This window comes from Sphaeramia orbicularis, chromosome 3 (assembly GCF_902148855.1).
Source record: "Sphaeramia orbicularis chromosome 3, fSphaOr1.1, whole genome shotgun sequence".
NCBI classification, from domain to species: Eukaryota; Metazoa; Chordata; class Actinopteri; order Kurtiformes; family Apogonidae; genus Sphaeramia; species Sphaeramia orbicularis.
In genome coordinates this window covers 10812478-10835678 of record NC_043959.1, presented here as the reverse complement: position 1 = coordinate 10835678, position 23201 = coordinate 10812478, and the positions used below count along the sequence as shown (strand labels likewise).

At 35.5% G+C, this 23201-nt stretch overlaps 1 pseudogene; it reads left to right on the top strand.

Annotated features, from left to right (window-relative positions):
* The window catches only part of LOC115412994 (mothers against decapentaplegic homolog 6-like), a 38326-nt pseudogene extending 35665 nt beyond the window's left edge, over positions 1 to 2661 (top strand).
* Positions 2662 to 23201: the final 20540 nt, after the last annotated feature.

Here is a 23201-nt window from a genome sequence, read left to right as displayed (position 1 = left end):
AAGAACACTAGATTAGTATTCAAAGTTCATTAATTAGTGACACCAACAGAGTTAACTATTCAACACTGCACCAGTATTCAAGTAACGTTTTGTCGTTTTAAATGTAAATTTAACTGGTGTTTACTATACTACTCATAAGGTGTACATTGTCCACTGGGATTAACACTATTAGAGTTAAAAATGTACAGTCTGTTAGTGTTAAGTCTAACCATCCACCACACATGTACAATAATCACTCCAAAAAGTACTGCAATAAAAAAACATATTATTTTTCTGTAACAGGGGGCTTCACATAAAATTTGACAAGGCGCACAACACTCCTAAAACCCTGTAAAACCACCTTTTACAACACTGCCCAAAACATGAGGGAGCTTGGAAGTGCAGTAGACAATCCATGAATTTGTTTGAGGTGCCTGAACAAAAGTAAAACAAAGGAAACAGCTCAACATTGTTGCTGTTTTAGCCAGTTGAATGGTGCTGAAGGGAGAAAATGGGTTTAAAAACGTAAAACAATACATGAGAACGAGACAAAATCTGGGTTTGAAAACATCAGAGTCCACGGGAAGACAGGATCAGGACGGTGAGAGTCCGGGTTATGGCTCTGAAGTGAAATGGGAATGAACGTCTATGGAGGTCTGAAGCAGTGACAGCAGCAGAAGCAATGATCTGGCACCGGACCAGAGCAGAGGAGGTGCTTCTATGGGCTCCTCATGCAGATCTGCTCCAGGTGTGACAGGTGGCAGCGGGTGAAGTTGATCATGAGTCTGAGGGAGGGGTCTGTGGCAGCGCAGGAGTGCACCATGACACTTACTATTTGTTCAATAGCTTTGCTCTCAACTCTTGTATGAATTGTATGAATTACCTCAGGCTACAATGCAAGAAGCCGTCGAGCTAAAATGAGCATGTTCGACGTTCTAAGTTTGCAGCAAGAGCTAATTTTAGCAGCTGGTTAGCAAGTTGGTCTGAACAGAAATATACACATTATGATACTGACAGAGCTGACAGAAAAGTTCCTTCCAGTCTAATAAATAGCCTTGTTTCAGAAGTAAAATGGTACTTCTGCGACGCCTCATATGACGTCCATGAGCACACTGGTCTGCTCTGCTGCTCTGTCCAGAAATCAACACTGGTAAATGTACCCTGAAAAATGACACCATCAAAGACACAAGCTGACTCTGCGAGTGTTAGTTTTTATGGATCAAATGTTATATTAACTCTGAATGGTGTTAAATACAAGTAACACTGGAAAATCAACACTGGCAGATTTGCTGTGTACTTGAAGTTGTCAGTCAGTGGTATCACTAATGATAGGATGTATTTTTTCCCCCATATTCTATAGTATCTAAATACTTCAGTCTGTACCAGAAGGGTGCAGAAGTCCAGTACCCAGCCTAGTAGAGGGTATGTCTTTTCTTTTGTCATGTAAAATTAAAATTCTACATCTTGTTTTTGTTAGAAGACATATTTAGGAATGCTTGTGTGAAAAGAGAACAGAATGAATTGTGCCTTGTTTTCATAAAACATGCCTCTCCCATCTTTGTCCTCCCCATAACATAACCTCATTCTGCTTCATTTGAGAGGTATTACTGTTGTGAAAATTAGCACACTTACCAAAGCAAACATTAACCCTTCCACTCTTTTCTGGCCCTCAGACGCTGGTACCTCCCTCGGCTCCTCGACCTCAGGCGGAAATCGCTCTCACTGGTGCAGCGTGGCCTACTGGGAACAGCGCACACGAGTGGGCCGCCTTTATCCAGCCTATGAGCCCTCACTCAGCATCTTCTATGATCTACCTCAGGGCACGGGCCTTTGCCTCGGCCAGCTCCACGCCAATGCCTACCACAGTCGCCGTGACGACCCGAGCAGCCACAGCACGTCGGGTCTTCGCAGCCACAGGAGTGGCGGAACTAGCAGCAGTGTGCAACAAATTCGCAGTAAAATTGGCTACGGCATTGTGCTGAGCCAAGAGCCAGACGGGGTGTGGGTGTATAATCGCAGCCAGCACCCGGTGTTCGTCCACTCGCCCACTCTAGACCCGCCCAGTGCTCCAGGGCTCAGCGTCAAGAGGGTGATGCCGGGCTTCTCCCTCAAGATGTTTGACTATGAGCGCTCCAGCTGGATGGCGGAGCACGGCGTGAAGCCCGAGTGCCAGGAGGGGCCCTGGGACCCACATAGTATTCGGATCAGTTTTGCTAAGGGATGGGGCCCCTGTTACTCCAGACAGTTCATCACCTCCTGTCCATGTTGGCTGGAGGTGCTACTCAACAACCACAGATAGCACACAGAAATCTCCCAACACTCAGACATACAGGAGGTTTCCTGACCCAGTATCCTAATTGTAATCTACCTAGATTTAATATAAAATTTATATATTATATAAAATATATTATACATGTAAATACTTGAGTCATTTTTACAATGCAATTATTTATGTATAGTGTAATGTGTATATGGACAAAATAAAAAGGAACAAGAATATGCACTTTTGATTATATATATGCATTAGAGTTTCTCAGTGTCATTTTGCAAATATGAACTGGTTTATGTTCTCATGATTTAGCAATTCCATGAAAGTATGCCATACACACATTGTCAATAAAAAATTTGTATTAAATAGGTTTTTTGTCTTTTTCTTGGTCTGTGAATCAGAGGGATGACAAGGTGTTATATTATGTCCATATGTTCACTGTTGTGTTGTTAACACAGTAGGCTAAATCCACTACACCACATTTCAGAAAATGTTTCCAATTGACCATCTATGATTTGCCCTATAATTTAAGAATACAACATTAGTTGTCTTACCAAACACCATACAAAATATATCTTATATCTTTATTAGTTTTTGAAAACAGTTTGTGACGCTGATTTTACAGAAAAAAATGCTTCCATGACCCACTTTTTGTAACAGAATGACAATGGAAAGAGCCAGTCTGCAGCAATACATGCAAGATATATGAATTTGGGATCTTTAACCAAACTACATTTAACTTAACAAATATGCAGTTTCTGTACTGATACAGTGTTCTCAGCCTCACCTGCATAAGGTAAATGTGCAAGTGTGTGGTGCTGTGTTTGAGGGCTACATGCTTTTCAGTATTAAAGCAGTGAGTCATTTATGCACCGTTCAAGTAAATATTCAGCTCTGAAGTCTTTAAACTTGGTGGTGAGAAAAGTGAAGAGAACTTCAACCTGTTGCTGAGCCACTTATTTTACACAAAATAATGTGTTGGTCTTGAATATTTGGTTTCTCCATTGTTTGCAGGGCTTGTTAAATAACAGTATTAAAACATCCCTTTCAAGGCTCTGTTGGAATGCATGTGAATTGCTTCCTGTTGCATTTCAGAGTGAACTTTCCTCCTGTTTAACAGATCAGTCTAAGGTAAATCTCTTCCCACTAACTATTTGGAGCTTAACTACATTTTACAGTGTCTTCTGCACATAAAGGTTTCTTCAGAGACACTGATATGGAGATAAGAGATAAGACTTTCTAAAGTGTATTTAGCAAAGTAAAAAAGTATATATGAAAAAATTCGAGCAAGGTTTTGTGCTTACACCTGAATCACTTATTAAAAATGATGATGCTTTTCTCTGTATGTTTGGATGTCATTTCAAAAGGCTCCATATCTTTTTATAATGTTCAGAAGTACTTGTTATCAAGTTTTCACACGTTGAAAGGCACTGCAGCAATGGAAAATAGTGAAAGGTGTCCTGGTGCCACAGTGGTAAGAAAATGCATAAGTTAGAGGTTACACAACAAACCAGAGCAGGGCACTCAGGTCAAAGCTGACTCTGGCAGGAGAAAGGTTTGTGTTTTTAGTGTAATGGCTTCCTGTTTGAGTTGATCCACAACAAAATTATTTATTGAAACTCAAGTTTGGGTAAAAGGCAGGAACAGTGATAACATGAAAAAGCATTTTAAGCAGCGATCAGTTTTTCAGAGACGTCTGTTTCAGCCGCAGCAGCAGCAGTACCTCACTCAGACTCTCAGGCATTTTTGTTTTGACCCTGAACCTCTGCAGGCTGCTGACTGAAACCTGTAATTATCTTTAGTTTGAAAAGTAAAGAGGAGTTGATTACAAAGTCACTGCACTTCTCAGGGAAAAATGAAGCAGTGCAGCATTCAAAAACATCTCTACTGTTTCTCTTTGTTTGAGCTTAAAATACATGGCATATGGACACTAAAGCAATCCCAAAACGACTCGGGTTGGTTTTAATTCCATATTTGCATATAACAACATGCACGGTATTAACCCTTTCATGCATAGTGATCACTCCAGTGGACAGTTCTTCTCCAGCTGCTCTCTTGTATATTCATGGATTTTGTTGTTTTAGTTTCATATCAGCCAACACAGTAGATGCTTATGCACCAACCCATACACTGACACTGAAAACATTACTGTATCTTTGCTGTTCTTGATAAACCTGATCTAACATGTTCGCATGTAAATCAATTCGTTGTTATTGTTACTAGACTGTAATTAACAACTTTTTTTTTGTCATATTGTGTCCATGAAGTGAGTAATGACTAGTATTAGAGTACACTACAAACAAAAAGTTAAGGATATTTCTTTTTTTTTTTTTTGTCTTTTTTTTGTCTTTTTTTTGTCTTTTTTTTTTTTTTTTTTTTGTCATTTTTGCATTTGTAAATAAAACTATGTCTGGTCATTTAAAAAAAGTGTTTCAATTCAGTTAACACAAAAAAGTAAAAAGCGTTGTGCAAGAATCCCAACTGAAAAAAATAGCCCAAAAATCCATAACTTTTTGTTTGTAGTGTATGTTAAAATGTGAGAAAACATCAAATTTACAGCATTTAATGTTTATATTTCATAGTTTTCACACAGTATATCAGTAAATACATGTTTCTTAGCTTCAAAAATTAAACACATGGTGTCCAGCTGAGTGGACATTTTTGCAACTCCATGAAAAATAGCTTCCAAAAAAATAAATAAATAAAATAAAAAAATGAATCGCATTTTTTTTTAATGCCCAAAGAGGAATAAAGAAAAAAATCTTGATAAATATTCTCATAATTCATGCATGAAAGGGTTAAATGATAAAGCCCTGAGCATTACCACACCCCCTCCTCTAAATAAAAAAAAATTATAATGTATATTTCTCTTTTGTGTGCTTTTCCAGGCAGTGTGGGGATTGTGGTTGGAATACAATGGAAGGATTGAGAGGATGGGCCGTTGGTGCCTGGCTAAATCCAAACCCTACCATGTTTCTCCTCCATCTCGTTTGGAGTTTTCTCATCGTAGAACACTCCTGCTCAGTCTCAGTTTTCCTTTACCGAGATTCAGAGTCATGGAGACGGTGAAATGAATCCCAGGGCTTTTGCCATCGTCATCACTGTCAACCAGATGAAAATGAGCTGCTGCCACCATGGCTCCACCCCTTCCCCAGAAAATTATCCCTATCCAGATTATTGTGTTTAAAATTATGTTAATTAATACATCAGGAAAAGTTGAACACGTTGACACTTAAAGATCACCACCATTATCAAATCAAGCTGGAGTCAGACTACAAATGATTAGTGGACAGGTTTCTAAATGGCTGTTTTGAAGCCAGTAGTTTGTAATTTGGCTTTGTGGAGCTGGAAGTGACCATATTTGGACAAAAGGGGTGGAGCTGCAGGAATATGTGGGGTCATAGGTGAGCTAATACTGAATGATAGCTTACTGACTTGGTAAAAAGGTACATTTCATTATACATTAGTGTAAGTCATTTGAAAGTCTTGTTAGTGTTGTCTACTAACCACAACTATAGTGCTGCTGTCTTAATGTTTCTAAAAAAAACAACAACAAAAAAACAAAAAAAGCAAAAAATAGAAGCTCCCAATGGCTGTCAATCAAAGTTTAACATGGCAGATACCAAAGCTTCTATTGGACCTGTGATCATAGAAATTTTAATATGGACCAGAACAATACAAGGTCCAAAACAACAAATGATACTAGAATGAGTTGTGGAAATAGTTAATGACTCAGTATTTTTAGAGAAGTTTGATGGAAGTCTATGGGAGCCAGGGTTTGTTGGGAGTGGTATTACACCTTAACCCTTTCATGCATGAATTATGTGAACATTTATTATTCCTCATTGGGCATTAAAAAAACAATGCGATTAATTTTTTTTCTTTTCTTTTTTTTTTTATTTTTATGAAGCTATTTTTCATGGAGTTGCAAAAATGCCCACTCAGCTGGACACCATGTGTTTAATTTTTGAAGCTAAGAAACATGTATTTACTGATATACTGTGTGAAAACTATGTAATAAAAACATTAAATGCTGCTAATTTGATGTTTTCTCCCATTTTAACATACACTACAAACAAAAAATTATGGATATTTTAAATTTTTGGGCTATTTTTTTTCAGTTGGAATTCTTGTACAGCACTTTTTACTTTTTTGTGTGTGAATTGAAACACTTTTTTTTTTTCAATGACCAGACATAGTTTTTTTTTTTTTTTTTTTTTACAAACGGCAAAAATGACCAAAAAAAGGCAAAAAAAAAAAAAAAAAAAAAAAAAAAAAAAGAATATCCTTAACTTTTTGTTTGTAGTGTACTCTAACACTAGTCATTACTCCCTTCATGGACATAATATGGCAAAAAAAAAGAAAAAAAACTTTTGTTGTTAATTACAGTTTAATAACAATAACAACAAATTGATATACACGGGAACATGTTAGATCAGGTTTATCAAGAACAGCAAAGATACAGTAATGTTTTCAATGTCAGTGTATGGGATGGTGCATAAGCGTCTACTGTGTTGGCCGATATGAAACTAAAACAACAAAATCCATGAATATACAAGAGAACAGCTGGAGAATAACTGTCCACTGGAGTGACCACTATGCATGAAAGGGTTAAAATACTTTGGAATTGGCTTCATTTGGGGGATGGTTAGAAGATATATACTTCAGCCTAACATTAAATGGAAACTTAATACAATGTATATATAAGGTTTAGGGGGGTGTAATTGCAGAAATGGAATGGAATGAACTCATGATTTTGGTTTCATTTGTGTATTATCACTCTTTCATCTTTTTTAATTCTTTCATGTACATCGATAGAGGCTGTGGGTTAATGTCCACAATGAATCCACCAGGTTTCTACACTAGCACATGATGCTTCCTTACCATCTAACTGTCCGGTAGGCCATAAGCTATTGTGAAGGCAAGGTGTCCGCCATCATCTTTGTTGTCGTCTTTGTCGTCGTCATCGTCATTAGCAATTTCTTTAAACATCTTCTCTACAGAAACTACTGGTTGGATTCACTTAAAATTTTACATGTGTCTTCCTTGGGACAATTTCTACTTGGTTTGTTCACAGTTTTCAGAAATATTTATGTATTTATTTGTTTGTTTGTTTGTTTGTTTGTTTTTTATTCATTTATTTATCTATTCAAATTTTGAATTATTAAAAATGTGCCTTTATTTATAATGGTCCATTATTTGATGGCTTATAACATGGAAATGGTTAGAGATATCAATATTATCTATTGAACAGTGACAGGAAGACACATTAATCATTTAATTAGTTGATTTCTCCTGCAGGGAAAGTAGAATAGAATAGAATAGAATAGAATAGAATAGAATAGAATAGATCTTTATTGTCACTGTCACAAGAACAATGAAAATCAGTTTAGCAGCTCAGTTCAGTTTCGCAGCAGAACACCTCATGTTAAAGGGACTGTACCACCCACTTCTGTTGGGAAACTGATCTTCTGCATCCAGACCACAGGACTCCAACACAGCAGCAGAACTGGACAACCTCACAAATTCAACTTGGTATTGATAGAACATGCCAGTGAGCTATAGGGTCGTTGGTCCTATTTTTTGGTTGTTTTTTTTTTTTTTTTTAAACTTACAGTGGGAGGCAACAAGCATTTATGTGTATTGCTTTCACTGCTGACCAAAGTTTACATCAGCTTAAGGCAAAGCAAGTGTATTTATTTAGTGCATTTCATGCACATAGGTATTTTAATATACCGTCTAGAAGAGACATCCAGAAAGTTAAAGTGCTTCAACAGTAGAAGACCAAACTATTAAGACATTTATAATTAAGAGAAGACGTGAGTGTGTCTTTAACTACAAACCCAAAATGGCCAGAACAGCCATAGTCGGGGAAAGTGAGGTGAGGTGTATTCAGCAAAATGTCTAAATACTAATTCCAAATACTAGTCAGTTAGTTAGTTAGTTAGTAAGTTAGTTAGCCAGTTAGTTACTCAGTTAGCTAGCTAGTTAGTTCATTAGCTAGCTAGCTAGTTCGTTAGTTAGTTGGTTAGTTGGTTAGTTAGTTTATTTCATATGATCAAAGAAAATCTGCTTTTACATGTCAGAAAATTCACCATATCATGAATGAAAAGCTGCAGAAAGAAGAGCGATGTTATATCTTTGCCCCTCTTAACAAATACTTGTACGTCTATAGCAACAATTCCAAACAGAATTATGAAATCATCCTTTTAATACAATAACAGAGATCACTTAATGCTGCAATTCCTCATTTGGGGAAAAAACAACAACAATCTATTCTTTAATTTCTCTCTCTCTCTCTCTCTCTCTCTCTCTCTGTCTCTCTCTCTCTCTTTTTTTTTTTTTTACTTTAACCTAACAGCCAAGCACTTTAGAAAGAAAAAACAGCTGAACAGAAAAGTTTAAAATAAGCATGAAACACCTTAATGATAAAGAAAAATAACATTTTAGATCATTTTAAATGTGCAAACCAACACGTGACTTTACCAAGTTTTCACATATTAACACACAAATGAATGAAAAAAAGTAAAGAACCTTATTAAACCAACAAACCTAATGTTGGTCTGGGACACAGTACCGTAGGGTTTATGCAATTTTGAATTCTAAATAAATTATTTCACACAGTTCATTTGAAATCATAGCTTACTCTATCTATTCAATATTACTATGTGTCGATTTGTTGCTACATTTTTTTTTTAAACACTTTCGTGCATATGTGGTCACTGCAGTGGACAGTTATTCTCCAGCTGTTCTCTTGTATATTCATAGTTTTGTTGTTTTAGTTCCATATCAGCCAACACAGTGGACACTTATGCACCATCCCATACACTGACATTTATACCATTACTGTAACTTTGCTGTTTTTGATAAACCTGATCTGCAGTAACATGTTTTAGTGTAAATCAATTGTCATTTGTTAGACAGAACAGTTTTTTTGCATATTATCTCCATGAAGTGAGTAATAAATAGCATTAGAACAGAGGTGATTTCTCACAGACTGCAAGGGAAGTTTGGCTTCCCCTAAAATGACTCAAATTAAATGGTTAAATATGTTCGGTTGTGTTGACATTTCATTGACTACATGTGTTAGAACACGTTCATCTCACAGATGAGTTCGTTCAGAATCAGCTTTATCACAAATCATCGGACTCGATGTTGTTCACTTCTCATCCATTCCTGTGTCTCTGTTTTCTCATTTGATCTCTGCTCAGTGCATTTGTCCGTAGACGCTCAGCGTCCATGCACTTCAATGGGACTGAGTGGAACAGTTTTTTTCATTGTCTCTAAACTGGACGGTAATTGGACAAATGCCACCATGTTGTCCTGCCCCCGGACACTCTGCGTCTCTGGGGGTGAATGGAGCTGTGGGCGGAGCTCGGCCGGGCCGGACGCTGGGCTTCCACGTGCTGATTGGAGGATCGGTCAAAAGGCTGAATCCTGTTTGATTGACAGCTATTTTGAGATCTACTCCTTCACTGACACAGTTCAGTTTAATACTGTCGCACATTCTGCTGTGAAATCAAGAGAGAAACCACAATGAAATTACTTGTTCATTTCTTGCACTGTAAATAAAACACACTCATTGTACTTCTTTGTTTAAATTTAACATAATTTCAATGTTTTTTTTGTTTACTTGGTACGATAAGGTCACTGACCATTTTCTTAAAAAGGAAACAGAGGGCCGAATTTATGTTTAAATAACTTGACTTTTTTTTTAATGTAAGCCAACAATGAGATTCCCCTGTCTGAAAGACGAGCAGCCACCACTGCATTAGAATATGTCAAAATGTGACAAAACATCAGATTAGCAGCATTAAAAATGTTTTTATTTCATTATTTTTATTTCACTTTCTGATATTGGGTTTTAAACACGTTTCTTTACTTCAAAAATGAAATATGTGGACATTTTTGTAACTCCATGAAAAAAAAAAAAACTTGATTGCATTGTTTTTTCACACCTAAGGAGGAATAAAAACACTCAAAAAAAAAAAAAAAAAAAAAGTCTTGACTAAGGTTCTTATAGTTCATGCAAGAAAGGGTTAATTACCAATGATCATGTACAGAAGTTCCCCAGGCCACTTTTCCAGGTCAGCTTAACTGTGACATATTTTGGGTAATTCCTTTCTCTCTTGGGTGTAGAAATCTGAAGAAGAAAGCTCCAACCTTGAATTTACACCCCTCTGCCTTCATCCTCCTCCTCCTCCTCCTCTTGACGGTGTTTTGTCATGTCTCTGCTCAGAGAATGTGGATCGATATTGTCTCTGTTAGCAAAGCTGTCAAATGTGAAACCTCAGACAGTTCAGTCATGTCCTCACTGTCCTCCTGCTGACTGAAAATCACTGTTTATTAGTGTCATCTTCCCAACAAACAATGAAAAAAACAAACAGCTGACTGGCACCTCATTCACTTTTAACTTAGCAATTTAGATAGGCAACTTTTTTACACAATTTGACTTTTTCATTGTACGGAAATACAATTACGATAAAGTCTCTTATCTCTTAGCTATTACCTTATCTCACCTTGAAAGAATAGTGTCCAGAAAAATAAAAACACCACAAGTCATTCATCCCTGATCGTCCATAAATCATGGGCACTAACAAGCAACAAAACCACACATATCAAACTAACCAAATGAATGAATTAGATATCAGCTGTTTAAGACCTCTTCCCAGTTAGTATTTGTAATTTGAAAGTGATGGCACAGATTTTTTTGATGCGCCACCTTGAAAACAGATTAAAATACCTTCAACAGTTGTGGCTTGTATACAAAGTTTAGATTTGGACACAAATAATACATTTCATGACATCAGTTTACAGGAAGTGTTTTTTTTTTTTTTTAAGCCTTTACAGCCATTGCACCCAGGAACCAGTGTGGTTTATTTCTGTTTATGATTATGTATTTTGGTTCTTCAAAAAAAGAAATGAGATTTAGATTCTTCCTGCTGTCAGACCGAGTCAGAATAAGTTTTTCCTGCTGACGTGACAGTAGTGGCAACTACATCAGATGACAAATAGCAGCTATGGATTAACTTAGTAACAAACATTCAACGCTGTAGTGTCTTGAGGTTAACATTACAGTTGTTAATCAATGTGACGAGTAAGTTAGAGAACTGCTGACTGTATATGGATCAAAAGATGAACTGTGCAAAATAAAGTTGAAATAAAGATCCCAAGCCATTTTTCTGTTTTAAATTTGTTGGATTTTTTCCCTTTAAAAATAGCTACTGTTTTTGTGGTGAAATGCTGTATATAATAGTTCTCGCTTGTCACACACTGTTAAGTGGTTGATAGAGTCAGTGAGGACAGTGAGTTTTTCTAGTTAGAAAAAGCTAAAAAATAGCTCATGCTGTAAAACTCTACACGGCCTGATCACAATCAGGGTGCACAAGTGTATTTGCATCAGTTATTAATCAGTATTGCACAAAGATACCCCAAAAACCATTCCCAAAATGTTTCTGTGGCCATCTTATTACTAGATCTTGCAATCCTCCAAATTTGAAGAAAATCGGATAAAACTGATCAAATGGTGACCCAATGAGTGTGAAAACATGTGCACAATTTTATTGTTATAAGAGAGCAAAATTATTCTACATAATATTTTGTGACACAATAATTGATCATTTTTGTTGAACAACTGTTTGATCAATTCTTATTTTCAGTATTAAGACAATCAACCATTTTGTTCTGGAAACCCTTCTTTTACAGCCCTTTAATTGTAATAATAGAATGGGAACCTGTTATTTCAGTATTATTAGGACTAAATATGCACAACTAGACAGATTTTGGTCTGCTCCCTGGCTGCAGAAAATTTGGTAACAATGTGTCAAACGGATATTTAAGTGGAACCGCATGTTTTCAATGGTGCGTTGTTCACCAAAATTCATGTAGTGTCCGTACACCAATATACTTCCATCAATAATATGGCCTATATGCCTTATAGATATATTGTTCTAACTTGTTCACAAATGTTTATTTCCTCCTGTACCAGGAAGACTTAGTTACAGATCTAACAGAGATGCGACCATGTGGTAAGCCAGATTTCCATTCCAATCTTGTAGAGTCCGTACACCAAGTAGTGTCCGTACACCAGATTCAAAATATGTGGGTGTAATTTTATTGTTTCTGTCAATATATGGAATTTTTCAGCACGCATGCTTTGGACACGACATCTATGCAATAAACAATGCATGATTATCCTGAGTGCTGAAACATTTGTATATCTTTGTAGGCATTAAATATGGAGGCTATTAGGCTGGAGTGTCCGTACACCCAATAATTTCTGATTTGACACGGGTACAAGCCTGCTAGACTTTTAGTAGACACCATAATACAAAAATATTTTGGGCTTTAAAAAGAAATATCAGACAAATAAAATGGCCTGTCTGATTTTTGATATAGTATTATTATTTTTTATCTATATGTGCACCCTTTCTGGTACCCTGGATTGTGATCAGGCCTTGTTGTATATCATAGTACAGGTGTGGGCAAACTGTGGCTCCTGGGGCTTGGGGTCATATTTGGGTCTTGAGACCTTTTCAATATCATGATACTCTTAAAAAGGCTTTTTTTTGTTTTTTTTTTGTTTGCTTGTTTCTTTTTTTAAAAATGATTATTTCCTGGAAGAATTGAATTACACGAGCAATATGCACAAATACTAAACACTTTTTTTTAATCACTAAAGGATCTAATGCTATATCCCAAAATGTTCCTGTGTTCAAACTGAAATTCTGTTTTACAGACATTACAGTTTAAGATCCTGTTCAAATGTTCATATTCTATTAGTTCAGAACTAACATCAGAACATTATTTTTGTCCCAACAAAGGAACTAACATCTGCCTCTCAGACAGTAAAAAGTGCTTTTAGGATGCTTCAAATAACCATTATTTAATAAAACTAAATAAATAATAATAAATAAGATATAAACAATAAAGAAAACCAAAAATCAAAAATGAACCTCTGTCATATCTGCATTTGAATAAATACCTGAAAATATCGATACAGTACTTTTTAATATCGATACAGTATTGTGAAATATTGCAGAACCGATATTTTCTAACAGCCCTACTGCTTTAAGTTGTTAGTAAGTTTCTAAGTTGGATCCAAATGTGGTGAAGACTGCAGTGCCCATCTTGTTTGTAGATGTCATTGGACTTGTTAGGTGTTTATATCTATAGATATTTTTTAATGTACTTTTATACTGTTGTCATTGTTGTTATTTCTATATAGATGGTTTTTTAAAATATATATATATCCTTTTACACTTTTTGTGGTCATTGTTTTAGCTGGTTCTGGAATAAAGGACAAGTTGTAATTTGAGATGGATTTTTCACATTTTTAATGTTTTTTTTGTCTATTCAAATAATTGTTTAATTAATTGGAAGTGAAGAAAATAATTGATAAATTAATCAAATACAAAAATAGTTGTTAGCTGCAGCTCTAAAAGTGACTGCTAAGAGCTGCATGTTTTGTCTTGTTTTACATGTAAGCATGATTCAAAAAGCATTGTGTTTCTTTTTTTTGTAAATTAGAAGCATTAAATGATTATATATTAATTAATTAAGGACAGGAAAATCACTTAGTTGTGTCACTGGAAATTAACGAGTAATAACAGTTGTTGTTTGGGCTCTTGATCCCTCATCAAAATTAATTATTAATCAGAAGTTCATCTGTCACATGTTTCCATAGACATGACTCTGCTTTCACTGTAAACTGTTTGTCATTTTCACTAAACTATTAGTATAAAACTCAGCAGTGTACACATCTGTGGCTCAGCCTTTGAATGAATGACTGAGGTGCTGTTTATTTTCCAGCCCGTCTTTGTTTTGTTCCTTTAAGCACCATGTCTGTCAGCCATAGTGTAATTATATGGAGACAGAGACACTGGGGGGGGGGGGGGTTGAGAGACAGCCTTCTCTTTCAGCTGCTGTGAGCCGCAACCAGCACCGCCTGAAGCTGCTCGCCTGAAAAGCAGCCAAGAGACTCTTCAACTCCCATTTAACCCCTTAGAGAGCTTCTTCACCAGTTCACCTGACCATGTCCTTTAAACCTGAGCTGATCCTGATCACGGAAACACAGAGCGTGGACAGCAACCTGAAAATACTTTTTAAGAGCAAAGACAGAACACGTCCATGATTTACATTTTTACATCTAGAATTGGTATTCAAATTTCATACTTTGAATATGTACCTCCTTGCTTTATTTTGTTGTTAAACTACTCAGAGGTCAACATGTCAGTATTTGACTGAGACAGTTATGATTTTAACAGTATTTTTGACACACAGATGGGGAAGATGATATGTCATAAACAGTGACATTATGTCATTACAGTGAAACAATAATCTTGGCAGCAGAGATAATGCATAGACTGATTTCTGATGTATGTATGTATGTATGTATGTATGTATGTATGTATGTATGTATGTATGTATGTATGTATGTATGTATGTATGTATGCATGCATGTATGTATGTATGTATGTATGTATGTATGTATGCATGTATGTATGTATGTATGTATGCATGTATGTATGTATGTATGCATGCATGTATGTATGTATGTATGTATGCATGTATGTATGTATGTATGTATGTATGTATGTATGTATGTATGTATGCATGTATGTATGTATGTATGTATGTATGTATGTATGCATGTATGTATGTATGTATGTATGTATGTATGTATGTATGTATGTATGTATGTATGTATGTATGTATGCATGCATGTATGTATGTATGTATGTATGTATGTATGCATGTATGTATGTATGTATGTATGTATGTATGTATGTATGCATGCATGCATGCATGCATGCATGTATGTATATATGTATGTATGTATGTATGTATGAATGAATGTATGTATGTATGTATGTATGTATGTATGAATGTATGTATGTATGTATGTATGTATGTATGTATGAATGTATGCATGCATGTATGTCTGTATGTATGTATGTATGTATGTATGTATGTATGTATGTATGTATGTATGTATGTATGTATGCATGTATGTATGAATATATGTATGTATGTATGTATGTATGTATGTATGTATGTATGAATGTATGTATGTATGTATGTATGTATGTATGCATGTATGTATGTATGCATGTATGTATGAATATATGTATGTATGTATGCATGTATGTATGTATGTATGTATGTATGAATGTATGTATGAATGTATGTATGTATGTATGTATGTATGTATGTATGTATGTATGCATGTATGTATGTATGTATGTATGTATGCATGTATGTATGTATGTATGTATGTATGTATATATGAATGTATGTATGTATGTATGTATGTATGAATGTATGCATGCATGTATGTCTGTATGTATGTATGTATGTATGTATGCATGTATGTATGAATATATGTATGTATGTATGTATGTATGTATGTATGTATGTATGCATGTATGTATGTATGCATGTATGTATGAATATATGTATGTATGTATGCATGTATGTATGTATGTATGTATGTATGTATGAATGTATGTATGAATGTATGTATGTATGTATGTATGTATGTATGCATGTATGTATGTATGCATGTATGTATGAATATATGTATGTATGTATGTATGTATGTATGTATGTATGTATGTATGTATTATTATTATTATTATTATTATTATTATTATTATTATTATTATTATTAATAATAATATTAATATTAATATTAACAAGAAAAACATAACAAAAACACATTCTTGACAGTTTCAACATGTCATGTCCTGGACCTGTTTCGTTTTCTTGCTGAAACATCCAGTTTTGACAAAACAGTGTACATGCAGAAAGGAGCATGTGGGTTTGACAAATGTCATCATACTTGGCAGAGTTCAGTGAAAGAAGAGTGATTCTTGATGTGATGCATCATAAATACATGGGGTGTCCATAATATTTTTTTTCTCCACCATTTTAGATGTATGTTTATCTTTTTATATAGAGTATATGAGTGAATACTTAAAATATGGGAACAAGAACAATGTAAATAAAAGCTGCATAATTTGTATGCAAAAATGCACTAATGGCACAGTAGTAGAAAATATAGGATGATCTATTACAATATTACATTACTTTTTCACTTCCCTCCCCATATTTCTGCAGTGGGGGCAGTAGTAGGCATGTCTACAGTATCTGGTGGTTCAGTAGTGGTTAAATAGCAGCTAGTGTAAATATAATGCTTGGTTATCCCTGCACAGAGCCACATCAGCCAGACAACAGCAGGGACACAGGATGTTCAACCACATTCATCAAAACTTTAATGTAATTTCTTTTTTCAAAAGGATAACAAAGAATAGCTCTGCCTTGAGACCACACAATCAAATATTAAACCCACTCCCCTTCTGTTTTCAGTTTGGTATTGTTCACAGATAAAAGCTTTCCTTTACAAAACTTGTGTTAGACCAAAGTTCCAGCAGAAAAAAAGTAACAACTTGACCACTGTAGGACTTGACTTTTGGTCTTTAAGAGGTCTAAATGTTTTCCATATTGTGGGACTCTAAATGGATGCAGGAAATGCTGTCACTCCACTCTGCTTTCCAAACTTCCACAGTGAGGTTTTGGCTGTGGCAGATGCCAGTGCGGTAGATTCCAGCACAGGACCGACCCTGCTCAGGTTTCCTCTGGCTGGGAGTGTAGTGTCTCCGCCCTCTGTCTCTCAATTCTTTGGCCTCAGATGGAAATGACTGTGTTTTCCCCATCCAGTTTATTTGATTCATCTGAATCTGGCTGTGGAAACAGTCTATACCCTCCTTGGACAGTGTCCTTTTTATCTATGTACATACACTGTAAAAAAAAAAAAAAAATCTGTAATTTAACAGAATTTTAGTTTATTTTACAGATTTTTCCTGTATTTTTAAGATACAGGAAAATGGCAATGAAATTACAAAAGTAGACTGTGATTTTACAGGTCAAATGTAAAATAACAAAAGAAAAAACAAAACAAAACTGTAACTGTGAAAAACCAAAAAATCTAAATTTTTGAGAAGAAAATTTTTATTTTTCCACAGAAAAATACAGATAAAATACATTTGCAAATGTATCATAATTTCACAAATATTTCTTTTCTATGTATGAGATTAAACTGTTAATTTAAAGTTTAATACTGAAAAAATAAATAAATAAATAAAACGAGATAAAATTACTGACAATTAACCATAAAAGAAGTATTTGTTCTGTAAGTTTAACAAGACTTGTTTGCTAATTGACAAATATCTTGTGTAATTACGAGAGGTTTCACAACAAAAATGTTGAATAAATGTATTTTTGTGAATGTATAACATGTATAAGCACTGATAAACTGTCCAAATACAGTTTTTATCAGTGGATTGTACAACTGAGTCTCATTGAAAATTATTTATATATATATATATTTATAGGTAATTTGATTGTTTTAATACATGTAAATATTAATTCTTAAACATAAAAAAGTTTTGTTTTTTTTTTTTTTTTTAAAAAAGCAAAATCTCATGTAAATTTAAGGCAAAAAAATTTATTTTAATAATGGAAAATTACCGTGTTTTTATGAGATGATTATTTTCCGTTATTTTACAATATTTTTTTGGCACCCCTGCCGCTGGAATATTACCGTGTTTTTTGCAAGTTTTTTTTTTGGTTTTTTTTTTTGTGTACATACGTAAAAAACAAATACTTTGCATTACAACTGGTAAATGGCACCACAAATATTATCATGATAAAGAACATGATTAACATGATAAATGTCAAATTCATTACTTCTTAAGAGTTTTAAAGCTGATTTTTGTTCCTATTGAAAGGTTGTGGTGTTAAATGTAAAAGACATAAGATGAAAATGATGTAAAAGGTGAAACAAGACACATCCAGATAATGTATAACAATGTATTGAAAACAGAATAAAGGAATAATAGATGTAACAACACATATCAGCAAATATAAATATAAATAACAAATATCATCTGCATTTAAATAGAGTTTTTATTCATCAGTTCAGATCTGCACTGTGCCTTTTAAGCTAAAAGTTTTTATCTGTTTTATCTGATTGTCTGTTTTATCTGTTTTATCTATTTATCTGATTTTTTTTTTTTTTTTAGTTAGTTTGTTTGTTTTTCTCATGCCTATACTTTTTATTGCTTCTGCTGTAATGCTTTTAATGTTTTATATAAAGCACTTTGAATTGTCTCGTACATGAAATGTATGTAATATAAATAAACCTGCCTACTTCAATTCAGTTCAATTCAGTACAGTTAAATTTTATTTGTACAGCCCTATATCACAACAAGGCTGTCTCACAGGACTTTACAGAATTAGTTCAAATCAAATCAAATCAAATTTTATTTATATAGCGCCAAATCATAACAAAAGTTATCTCATGACACTTTACATATAGAGTTGGTCCAAACCAGACTCTAAGCCAGTGTTTCTCAAAAAGTGGGGTGGGCCCCCCCAGGGGGGTGTGAAGACTTGCCGGGGGGGGGGCATGGGATCATTCCTAGGTGTTTATTTTTTCTTCAGGTTTGAACATGTAGCAGGTGGAACTAATGTTTTAGCGTTGGCGCATTCTGGACTCATTTTAGGGACGTACAACAAACAAATCTGCTGCCATGGTGATCTGTCACTAGACTAGACTGTTTAGGTCTGGAGAATGGACAAGGATTGGACTGGAAAAGAAAAATGTGCAATGTTTCTGTTTTTGCACAGCTTGTACAGTTTGCACTTTGATGTTCTCAGATGTGCTACGTAAACGGGCTCACTGCAGCCACTGATATTGTTAAAATGTTTGTCTTTGTTACCAAAATGTGTTTGTTGTTCTAAAAAAAAATGTACATTATTGTCATACTTGTAAGATAATTGTGCATTTCCTATTTTTATTTTTGAAAAATAATGTCTCAGGGAGCAGTCTTGTTGAGTTCATTTGTATTGTTCAATCAAAAATCTACGTTATTTTTAATTTGCACAACAAATTATTCAAGGAAAAGCAAAAAGTATTCTTACGATATTGATGTTTCTTTCAATAAAACTAATAATTGCACCACAGGTACAATGTTGTTGGGGTTGAGGGGGGGCTTGGAGATTTTTCGTGCTCCAAAGGGGGGGCCCGACAGAAAAAAACTGAGAACCACTGCTCTAAGCCAATTTACAGAAACCAACAGAATCCTCCAGGAGCAAATACTAGTGACTGGTGACAGTGGGAGGAAAAACTACCTTTAACAGCAGAAACCTGGAGCAGACCCAGACTGAGGAGGATGGACGAGTGACAGGACCAGTTGGGGTTAAAGAGAGAGAGTAAAGGAGGAGAAAAGAGAGAGCGATAGAGATAGAGAGAGACTGGGAGAGAGGGGGAGAAGGGGGAAGTAGGGGGAGACACATGAATGGAACTGATAACTGAACTAGAACATCTATGGAACTATATAATAAACACTATCATAACTATATGGATAAGTGAGTGATGACGATGAAGGAGGAGAGAGGCAGGACCACAGCAGCAGGTTCAGAGATGATCCAGGGAAAACCTGTGAGGCGATAAAGCACAGAGACTCCAGGGAAGAAGTCAAGTCAATAACATGTATTCACTGGGGCGTAAATAGAGGAGAAAATTAGGAGAGAAAAGGTCAGGGAGAAAGAGGAACAGAGAGGAGGTCATAGAGGAAGAGGAGCAGAGAAGAGCTCAGTGTATCCAGATGAGTCTCCATCAGTCTAAGCCTGTAGCAGCAGAACTAAGAGCAGCCTGAGCTGCCCTAACTATAAGATTCATCAAAAAGGAACGTTTTTAACCTACTATTAAACATAGAGAGGGTGTCTGCCTCCCGGACTGAGGCAGGGAGGTGGTTCCACAATCGTGGAGCTTGATAGCTGAAGGCTAGGGCCCCCATCCTACTTCTGGAGATTCTAGGGACCACCAGTAAGCCTGCATGTTGAGAGCGTAGTGCTCTAGATGGATTGTATGGAACTAAAAGCTCTTTCAGATCAGTAGGTGCCTGACCATGAAGGGCTTTGTAAGTGAGGAGGAGTATTTTAAAGTCTGTCCTAGATTTTACAGGGAGCCAGTGCAGAGAAGCCAACACAGGACAAATATGGTCTCTGATACTGGTTCTTGTCAGTACATGGGCAGCAGCATTTTGGATTAGCTGAAGGGTCTTTAAGGACTTTTTGGGACAGCCTGAGAGAAATGAGTTACAGTTATCTAGTCTGGATGTAATAAAAGCATGGACTACTTTTTCTGCATCTGTTGGATTTGAAAACAAACTACAGTCAAATATACAGTAGATGAAGGAAATGGATCAATGTCCCGGGTGTGTCCCATCCTTAGACCCTCCTTTTCAGCAAAGAAAAACTCCAAAAACCCAGTGGGAAAAGAGAAACCTGAGGGGGAACCACAGTGAAGGACAGATCCACTCCCATGGACGGACAGACTGGAGATGCACCAGGACAGATGGACGTCCATTTGCAGATGTAGTTCCAGACTGTAAAAGATGCAGTAGGGTGGGGGCACATGAGGGGGTCCATCTGATCAGATGAGACAGGTGAGGGTGACAATCTGCAACTACATGTATCAAGATGTAAATAGATATAAGACGTTTTGAGGTGTAACAAGGCATAATTAGACACATCAAAACATAACTAGAAATGACTACATATATCAAGACAATAATTACATGTATCAGGACATAAAAAGAAGTATCAGACCTCCATTAGCTGTAACACTGTGTACCAACATGGGGTTAGAAGTAACAAGACATAACAAGATGGAACTAAAAGTAACTGGATGGAATTATATGTAACAAGACATAATATTTTATCAAAGTAGCAAGATTTAACATGGTGTAACAAGACCTAACTCCACATAAGTAAATGTATCCAGACTTATCAAGAAGTCATTAGATGCAACAAGACATATTATTAGTGCACTGCAGTCTTCAACACATTTGGATCCAACTTATTAATTGACTAATAACTTAACATGGAACTAACATACGACAAATATTTGTAATGTTTGTGTGAAAGCTTCAAAGTTTAACCCTTTCATGCATGAATTAAGAGAACCTTAGTCAAGATTTTTTTCCTGAGTGTTTTTATTCCTGTTTAGGCATAAAAAAACAATGCAATTGATTTTTTTTTTTTTTTTTTTTTATGAACCTGTTTTTCATGGAGTTACAAACACATCCACTCAACTGGACACCATGCATTTAATTTTTGAAGCAAAGAAACATGTATTTAAAACCCATCATCAGAAAGTCATATACTGTGTGAAAACTGTTCATTCATTCATTGTTTTTTGTTTATTTCGAGCATTTACAGAATACATGCAAATTCAAAATTCCAAAATCATTCATCTACACTTGAAAAGGAGTTGGAAGAAGAAAAACTATGAAATAAAAACATTTTTCATGCAGATAATCTGATGTTTTCTCGAATTTTTTCATACTCTAATACTAGTTATTACTAACTTCATGGAGATAATATGCAAAAAAACAACTTTTTGATTAAGAAAACTGTTAATTACAGACTAATAACAATTAGCAACTGATTTAAAGCGTGTTACTGCAGATCAGGTTTATCAAGAACAGCAAAATTACAGTAGCAGTATGAATTGCAGTGGATGGGATGATGCATAAGTGTCCACTGTGTTGGCTGATATGAAACTAAAACAACAAAACCTATGAATATATAAGAGAACAGCTGTAGAATAACTGTCCACTGGAGTGACCAGTATGCATGAAAGGGTTAAAGGAGTAAGGGATGGTTCCAATGTAGAAAAGTGAACATACCTTATATAGGCATTTTTGCAATTACATAGCCCTTTTGTCCTCGTCTCTTTGGAACTGCACTCTATGTTGTTTGTGTTGATCCTGACGTCATGTGCATCACAGTAAGCATCCGTGTGAAACACAACAGTGGAACCAATGTTTAGCAGCAGCAAAATTAGGGAAACGAAGCTTTGATTCAGTAAAATTTTAATTGAATGTTATTGTTTTTTGGTTTTTTTTGTCAAGTCAATTAAGTGATTGTTTCAGCTCCGATTGGAAATATCAAGACATAACAATACATGGTTACAAGTGATAAAATTGCACACCTTCTTACAGCAGCTTTCTCATCTTGGTCTCAGTCAAACCTGACATTATTTCACATAACTGTAGAAAAGTGGAAAACAAACAACAAAACAATCAAGCACTGTAGCTTTAAGATTTTTTACTCTTGTCTCTTGAGGTTTTCTTTCAAAGCATCACGTGCTGCAAAACTGACCATCATTTCCTATTGTAAAGCAGCTCATCTGTCCAGACAGAACCATGTACACTATCCAAACAGATCACATGTTTTAGTTAAAAGTAGACAAACCAAAGACGATTTCCAAGCAAAGCACAACCAGAACAGAAATAATGGCATTTACATGTGCTGACATGGTAAAAAAGAAAATTAAACAATGAGCAGCAGAAAGAGGTTCAAAGGAAAAAGAAATGGTTTCATGCAGCCATTGGCTTGTATATGTGTGTGTGTGTGTGTGTGTGTGTGTGCGTGTGCGTGCATGCGTGCGTGCGTGCGTGCGTGTGTGTGTGCGTGCGCGTGCGTGTGTGTGTGTGTGTGTGTGTGTGTCAGTTTAACCCTGATGGGACTGTCAGGACCCACAGCAGTGGTCACATCACTGTAGCTGCACACCGACAGATATTTGTGTAAACCAAGATCCTTCTCGGCCTGATCACAATCAAGGTGTACAAGTACATTTGCATCAGTTAATAATCAGTATTACAAACAGATACCCCTGAAACCATTCCCAAAATGTTTCTGTGGCTATCTTATTACTAGATCTTGCAATCCTCCAAATTTGAAGAAAATCAGATAAAAACTGATAAAATGGCGACCCAATGAGCGTGAAAACATGTGCACAATTTTATTGTTATAAGAGAGCAAAATTATTGGACATAATGTTTTGTAACACAATAAATAATTACTACTCAACTGCTGT